This window comes from Poecilia formosa, unplaced genomic scaffold, assembly GCF_000485575.1.
Source record: "Poecilia formosa unplaced genomic scaffold, Poecilia_formosa-5.1.2 Scaffold70, whole genome shotgun sequence".
NCBI lineage: Eukaryota > Metazoa > Chordata > Actinopteri > Cyprinodontiformes > Poeciliidae > Poecilia > Poecilia formosa.
The window spans coordinates 47,794-56,323 of NW_006800009.1; the positions used below are offsets into that span (position 1 = coordinate 47,794).

At 34.5% G+C, this 8,530-nt stretch overlaps 1 long non-coding RNA gene across 1 annotated transcript in view; it reads right to left on the reverse strand.

The window, feature by feature from the left end:
- LOC107836624 (uncharacterized) overlaps positions 1–5,894 on the reverse strand; it is a 15,301-nt gene extending 9,407 nt beyond the window's left edge. Inside the window, exon 1 of the long non-coding RNA XR_001662571.1 lies at positions 2,184–5,894. This is a non-coding gene — a long non-coding RNA (uncharacterized LOC107836624). The remainder of the gene's footprint in view (positions 1–2,183) is intronic.
- Between the last annotated feature and the right edge of the window lie 2,636 nt (positions 5,895–8,530).

Sequence of the window (8,530 nt, forward strand, 5' to 3'; positions counted from 1 at the left end):
CACACACACACACACACACACACACACACACACACACACACACATGCGCAGCTTTCCCTCTTTAACTAGTTATTGTGCTAATACGTGTGGTTTTTGTGTGGCTGTGCTTACATCAACAACTCTTAAATTAAAAGTAGATATGAATACTGGGGTATTTCCCTCATTTGAAATTGATAAAGAGCTGCTGCATATCTTGTTGACACGTTTAATTTCCATATGAATTAAGTAGTGTGTACAGAAGTGCTCAGAGTTAATGAAAGCCCTTCAGCTGAGCTCCTTGTGCTAAAACAGGAAAATAATTGCAAGCACTGATCTAAACCAACTGAATTGATTCGGTTGAAGGTAAAACAAACTTGTTTTTGCCAACAACCTATTTAAAATGTAATATGTTGCCGTTATGCTGCCTGTAAATGTTCCTCAGAGGAGCAGGAGGAAAGCCGAAACAGCAGTGTTTATAGTTATTTATCATGCGTTATTCTCCAGAATAGAATAAGGAAGGTTTCTGTATAGTACAGTTATTTTTGTCTTATTGAGTTTTTCACCAAAAAACAATTTAAATAGTTCAGATTGTGCTTTGGTCTCTTTTGCTTAAGACATGGGGGCTTTTACAACTTTAATTTTCAAGCATGACAGTCTAGATTTCTGATACAACACATTTGGAGTTACTACAGATTAAAATATTTCAGTCTTCATATTTTTTTAGACATAATGTAATGTTATTTACATGTTGCCACTTTCCTAAAAAAGTGGCATAAGTCATTTTTTGCTAAAAGTGATTTTTGGAAATGAAAAAATAAAAAAATAAAAATACTACATCACTACAACACTTAGCTACTGTATTTGTTTTGTAGTTTTATCAAATTGTTTTGTAGCTTAGCTTGGCTTCAGCTATGTTACCAATATTATATTTTAAAACATTTGCGCCAATAAGGTGTGTTTTATTTCAGCATAAGGCGTTTTAAGACTTTTACTCCATCAGCAGGTGCAAAAACATCATTAACTGCTTCAAAACATCAACAGAACCCTTTGATATCTAGATTTTAATGTAAACCCTTAACTTTACCTACATGTTTCACATGACTGGAAGTAAAACTGATGTTTTTGAGCTTCCCAACCAGGATCCTGACTTGAATCTGACAGGGATTACAGATGATTACAGATTAGGGTGATGGCGAGGAGCCTTCCAACCTCAGAGACTCAGAGTCCATCACCAAAGACATCCTGAAAATCCCAGAGACATGCAAGAAGGATTTGACTGCTGTAATCAAATCCTTCTCGACTACAAGAAGGATCAATGATTTTCAGTAAGCTCATTGATTATTGAGTTTATTAAATAATTCTCAACATGCCATTTTTTTTATTAACAACAAATAAACATTAAAATAATTGTATATTTTAAATTATTATCCTTTGAGAAATGCCTGTCTCGTTTCACATTAAACACAAACATGGTGACGAAATTAAAATAAATGCATTTTCTGAAAAGGTTTATGAACAATTCTGGGTTCAATTGTATTTTAAATGTTAATAAAATAAGGGTCAGAACAAGGATTGATTAGGAAAAACATAACATCAACTTCACAACTGTTGTGCTTTTTAGCACAATAAACCCAGAATAAGAAAGTGGAAATATGGTCACTGAGTCATGTCCTGAAATATTCCCCGGATATCTAGTCCACTTCTGTGTATCACAAAGGACTTTTTTGTGTCTGCTTTAAAAGATGTTCTAAACATTATCTGCAAAAATCCAGTTTGTGTGAAAATATGAGGTTTATTTTGTAGCCTCAGAAAGTAACACACTTACAGAACAAACACCATTCAGAAATTAAGAAGAGACATACAGTTAGTTTGAAAGGATGGCATTAGATCTAACATATTTATGTTTCACTGAGAGAGCACAATTAGTGGTAAATAAATTAATTTTTATCCATTCAGTTTTTTTTCTTTAAATGTTTTTCTGCTTAAAGAAACATGCAAACATGGCTGCAAAGGAACTTCATGATTTAGATATGTAATAATAGACTTTTAATCCAGGCGGGTAATAAAATAATTTTTTCATAATTGATTTTGCTGAGACTAAAATGTTTAATAATTAAAAGTGCAACAAACTGTAATAAAGTCACCTGATCATAGGGACTGCACTGTAATCAATCAGGTTTAGTCAGACAATGATCTGGCCTTACCTCTGGTAATCAAATCTTAATAGATTTTTCATCATACAATCTCCAGCTTTTGTTCTGCAAACTTTACAGCATACTACATTTCTTAAACCATAGCATTAACTGGGTTCATGTGTTAATGAGAGACTTGACTATTTTTTTTAACATTTATTTATTGATTTTAACAGGAGAACAAGGAACATACATATATACACTTACAAATACTTAAAATGTAGACCTAGACGAGACAAAAACCCAAAGGGCATATACACAGGGTAGGGAAAAAAAAAAAGAGAGAGAGACTTGACTTTTACCTGAAACTTGTCTTTGAGGTAAAGGTGCCAGAGGCAAAGCTGCAGGGGAGCGATAAGGACACTTTCACCAGAGAGGAGCTCTTAAGACACTGGGCCTTACAATCAGTGTTGGATGTTTTTTTAGGTGAGAAATGCAGATTATAAAGCAACAATGCAGGTGGTTTTATATTAATATAAAGTTTCTGCCAGTTTAAACTGAAGAGTTTTAACTGATGGGATAGTTACATAATAAATATACTTTTAAGTTGTTGTTTTACCAAAACAAATCAACTTGTTATTTACAAGGTGTCCATTCATAGTGAAGCATTTTTTATAGGGTAGGCAAGGAAATTTTAGAATAATACGTCAATGCTTCAAATCTATCAAGGCACTTCAGTTTAGGGTTATTTTTCATCATTTTGATTGTTGATTGCATTCACCATGTCATTTAATGCCTTTTTTAAGTTTTGGTTGTTTGTAGGCCAAATCTTCAGGTACTACAGGAGCACTTTTCACAAGACGGCCAGAAATACAGTTAATGATTCCAAAAAATAATATAAATGTGGAAGTCGTCAGTCTAAAGAAAGACCAGGACAAATAAAAAATATAATGTGACATATTTTTTTCAGAATTTAATTTGCAATTCAAATTAAATTGATTAATTTATTCTTAAAACATGCATTCGATTTAAGCAAGTATTACTATTCACCTCAAATGTTTAGGATCACACATAGTTCTCAGTGAGAGAGTTACTGGTAAAACTGTGATGGCTCAAAAAAGACAGAAAATCTCCAAGGCAAATTATTATTATTATTATTTTTATTTTATTTCCAAAAGCAAAAACTCTTTATTTTAAAATCCTGGACTTACATCCTATTTGCATGTTATTATGCTTTTTATAGCTTTCCTAACGACAACACTGCATCACAAACCGATTTCTCATGAGTTTAGCTCCTGTATGCATATCAAGCTCAGCTCAAATAAATCTACTTTAAACCCATAATAAACATGTAAAAACTAAATTCAGACAATGAAAAGGATTTCAATTTTATACCAGACATGTACTTTATCCTAGACTAGTCTACTCTATTGACCATTTAGAGATCCTCTTGACAAAAACTCAAATAGAAGTTGCTCACTGGGTATATATTTACACTTTTTGTTGGCGCTGTGATCCTTTTTTCAACGGTTTCTCGCTCCATCAGTTCTAATATATAATATCTGCCGGTCAATGTGAAAGTCTCCATCTGCGCACCAATCTTTCTGCAGAGATGAGATGGAAAGGGATACAGCACACTGTGAAATCTATTTTTCCAGTTCTGAAAGGCTGAAATGAAAACTCTGGGCAGACAGTGAATTTATTTGCTGAGCATTCAGAAGTAGTTGCTGTCCATGTAAATGAAAATGATCATTTCATTATTGCAACTTTCATAAAAGATGTCATTTGAGTCAACCAGGAAATTGCTTTTTATCCATTGTCAAACAGTTTTTTTCCCCTATATTTTGCTTTGATGATTGGTTTATTTATTTTGGAATGAATGAAATGCTAAAATCACATACCGCAAATAATCAAGGGAATCGAGGTGGTTGGGTTGGATGAAGTTATGTCTAGGCAACAACTTGGAAAGTCAATATGAATATTTTTGGCGGTATAGCGAACCTTTATTGCTTATTACTTACTGCGCTCAGTGTGTTTGCATCTTTGTCAAGGATGTAAAACACTAAAAAAAAAAAAAAATGTGCAACTGTAATGCATCTTCAACATATTTTCAGAACTGTACAAAATGTAGATATTTGGTATAAACTGACATGTCGTCTATATATTTGGTTTCATATTGATGTTTTGGGGGATCAAAGGGATGATTGATGTTGTGTTCATGTGCATGTATGTTCAGGACCTCAGATGAACATTAAGGGTTGGAGAACCATTCGAGGGCACATTTAGATTTACTCGAATGGTCACAGTTGCCAGGCCACCATTGCCTTAAGGTGTTATGAGTGTACAGTCATGGTATGTCTGAGTAAATGTTTGTATAAAAGATATTTATCTTTTTTTTCTGTGCATACAAACCTTGCACCTTCTGTGCAAAACAAACCTGTTTTATGTTGTAGATTTAAACAGAAAAGTACATTAATGTCATTTGGCTGAAGTTCAGCCTATGACATGACTCTTCTTTGCTTGCTTTGAAAATAGAAAGTGCAAAAAGAAAGAATCAATGACACACAAATGGAAAAAAAAAACATGAACAAATTGAAAGAAAATGGCTTATGATGAAGATTTGTTACACCAAACCTTCATCATCAGATATACAAAATGGCATTCAGAAATGAATCACAAATATCAAGTCAGCAAAGATTTTGCCTGAATGCCGCATACAGAAGATTGTTTGTGCAAAGTAGAATATTTCTGTAGTCACTAATTATATTGTTTTACTATACGCTAGGTGAAATAACTGAGACACTGCAACAATTTATAATGACATAATAAAGATCAGAAATTGATCATTTAATATGTAAAAGTATTGTTTCACATATAAGAAGTTTGTGTCTCTACAAATCAATCCAAGCTTACAATAATGTTATTTCTGAACAGTTTCATATTTCATTCCTTTTATTTTGAAATTACTTGTAAAAGGTCTTTCTTTTTTGCCTTTTTGGAGACATTGCTGCATTTTATGAGGTATGCTAAAATGCTTTGCTGTGTAGTAAATATGAAATGTCATTACATGTCATATTTAAGTGTGTTTTTTTAATTTGCCGTCTCCAGAGAGTTCAGTTTTTGTTCACTTTTTTCTATTTTAAATTGGACATGCATGAGTCACGGCTGCCATATCCAGATTTATGGCTCACAATAAAATCAACTGGAAGCTTTATTTAACTGTTGAATGTGTGAGAAATGTAGATAATAGTGATCATTATTGTGTTCAACATGGTTAATAATTGTGCCAGTGTGAATTGGCACAATTATGTACCATGATGTTTGAGTGTCATAATCCTGTTATAGAAAAGAAAACAATCTGTAAACATGTTGTTTGTTTTTAGTGAATGTACCCAATTTGTTATTTAAAAAAAATATTACTGTAGCTGACATTGGAAGGCACTGAGTTTTTGCTTGTGGTTGTTTTTTGCAGATCATTGAGTATTGACTATCATAATAGTATAGAATCATTACGATTATCAGCATTGCTTTTTTACTACAGGTAGGCAGATGAGCAACCTTTTAGTAGGAGGCTAGTTAAAGTACAGAGTATATCCACGATAACTCTTCTGGCTGTCAGAGGTCTCCTATAAAGTGTACATAATTTATACTCATTGCTCTTTATTTCTGTCTTTCTCTGAATCACTCAGTGTTAAAGCTTATTATTTATCTGTGCGACTAAAGTTTTCTGCTTCAATTTTGCTTGTGCTATGTCATGTATTATAATAAAGCATGTCTAATAAACATTAAAAGTTGTTTAGTTTTTGACATTTTTCAATAATTCTGAGTAATTATTGTCTACTTTGAATTCTGAAGCGATTCAAGCCGTTTAACTGCATGGATTGACAACGAGAGTCAGCCGGTTTCTGAGTCATTCTTACCTCTTAAAATTATCTTTATGTTTTAAGTACAAACTTCTGCTGAAACTTTCAATGATAAAATGCACAGGCGTGAGTCATTCTCTTGCTTACTTTGTAGTTCCATTTTGAGTGGACTTAATGGACTAAAAAAACTTAATGGTTGCCTTTACATTTGCTGCCATACGTTCGTTCTAACGGCACAAAAAAACCTTACCTTTTAAAGATGTATAAATATGACAGGGACTGGTTCGCCGTAATGCAAAAGACGACATTTACAAGCTGCTATTAGAAGTTTTTGTTAGATATTTTTGATAAAAGGTTTTTGTATGTGGGAGGAAAGCAGATCTCCTGCTTTTGCACTTTTATTGTAACAATCTAGTAGCAATTCCCTTTTAGGTTTTATTTGCTAAAACTTAATCACAGTTTATGAGTGCGATGACTGACGTCAGCATCTTAGTTTTAATTTAAATAGTCAGCTTGTGTGCTTTGAATGCAGAGCAATTCTGATTTTTACATTTGTGTCCAGGCCTGTTCATTACCAATTCTGGTACTGGTGAATATGTGGAAGCAAACAAATACATATAAAGCACAAAAATAGAGCACACAGCAGCAGACTAAAGTTGCATTACACAATGTCAAAGGTAGCACAGCAGTCTGCAGCTCAAATTTAAATTCATAAACTGAACTGAAATGTCATGTTTGGCAATAGGACTCTGCAGCAAACAACAATTACAGACACAATAAGGCAACTGAAAAAGTTTACTATTTTTCGGTGGATGAACATTCGGGAGAAGTGACGGCTGGAGGAGGAAACTGGTTTGGCTTCACACTGGGGGGAAAGGTAAAAGTTTAAAATAGGTTCACAGTTTGGTGTAAACTGAGATGCAGAGGAGGTTCCTTAGGCCCATCCACTGAAGTTGAGGTCAACTGAGAGCTTCTAAGCAATTCCCTGGGTGATTGTTTGTTTGTTTCCAGGTGAAGGTTCTCAGTGTAGCGTTGGAAGGTGGCGAGGCCTGGTAACTGATCCTGAGCGATGACAACAGGAAGGCAATCGGAGAAGTAGGTCTCGAGGAGAAAACGGGGAAAACGGATGGTGGGTCAAAGAATCCAGGAAGAGGTTGTTGGGAAACCACAAAGTAACTACACAAAGATTAAAGATGATAAAGACAGTGCTATGCTAAGCCTGGTTACCACTTGAGAGCACCAAGAGGTGTCTGTCACATGGAACTGGGTTCCTCTAAATGCTCCTCCTGATTGGTCAAGACTGTTTTTTTTTGTTTGTTTTTATTGCTGTTTTTGAGATAAATTATGTCAAAATCAATAAGTAGCAGCTATCAGTAGTTGTCATAACCTCCTGCTGTGTATCTTCCAATCATCACCTCACTGTAGTCCAAGTGAAGAAGGTCAAGGACAGCTGGAGCGCTCCCCTCTAAGGCAACTCACGTTGGAGGTCCAAGTCTTTGTCACTGCACCGGACTATTATGCTTTTATATGTTCTTTAAGGGATGAAGGAAATCTAACAGAGTGGATGTGCAACGACTCTGCAACTAATGACCAGAGACAAGGAATCGTATACAATGTACAAAAAGATATATTGTTGTCCCTTTGCCACCAGGCTTAATAGTTAGTATGAGGTGCTGATATGTTCATTTTGGTTAAATATGTTGCAACTCATTATGACCAACCACCTTTACTGTGCTGCCATATTTGTTTTGAAGAGGAAATGTTTATTTGTGGCCACAGCAGATGAGCCATATTTGTTAATTTTTTTGTTGGGATGAACTTTAACACTGAACATGCTAACTAAATAAAGCACCTCAGTTTTTTCCAATTTCCAAACAATCTTAATATTTTTTGCTTTCTTTGAAAGTAGCAAAATCCCTTATTTTACCAAGGTTGTGAGTTAATAATAGCCTGAATAATAACATGCCTGATTCAATTATCAGGCAGGCTATTCTCCGGAATAAAATCTTCTATTCTTTAGCGATACCTGTGTCTGCGCTAAATAAAAGATGGTATCCTGCATATGCATTTTTCATGAATATTTGTTTAAAATAGAAACCCTAACACTGTGAAGCCTCCTGGAAAAAAATAAACGAAAAAAAGAGAGATGTTTGTTCTGATATATTGCCACTGGGATGGTTTTAAAGCACAGGAAACATTTCCCACTAACGAAAAAGAGAAAGAAAAAAAGAAAGACAGGGAAAATATTGCCGAGTGATAAACAATATTTGATGCCTGCCCTGGTGGACTGGTGGTCTCTGATGTCATTACAGGAAGTTCAGGACCAGTGGCTGTACGTGGCCGCCTGGAGGCGTAAATACTTCACAGCTGGATGTCGTTTCCTCGGTGCTCTGGCACATTTGAATTATAGGGAAATTTGTATTTATTTTTCAGTGCTTCATAATGATTTATTCTCCTTTGGAAATCTTTTAGAGACAAACATCTTTGCCTAATGTGATAAATCTGATCGGACTTAAAACACCCTAATCTGTAGGTGGTTTTCTGACATAATCTGTA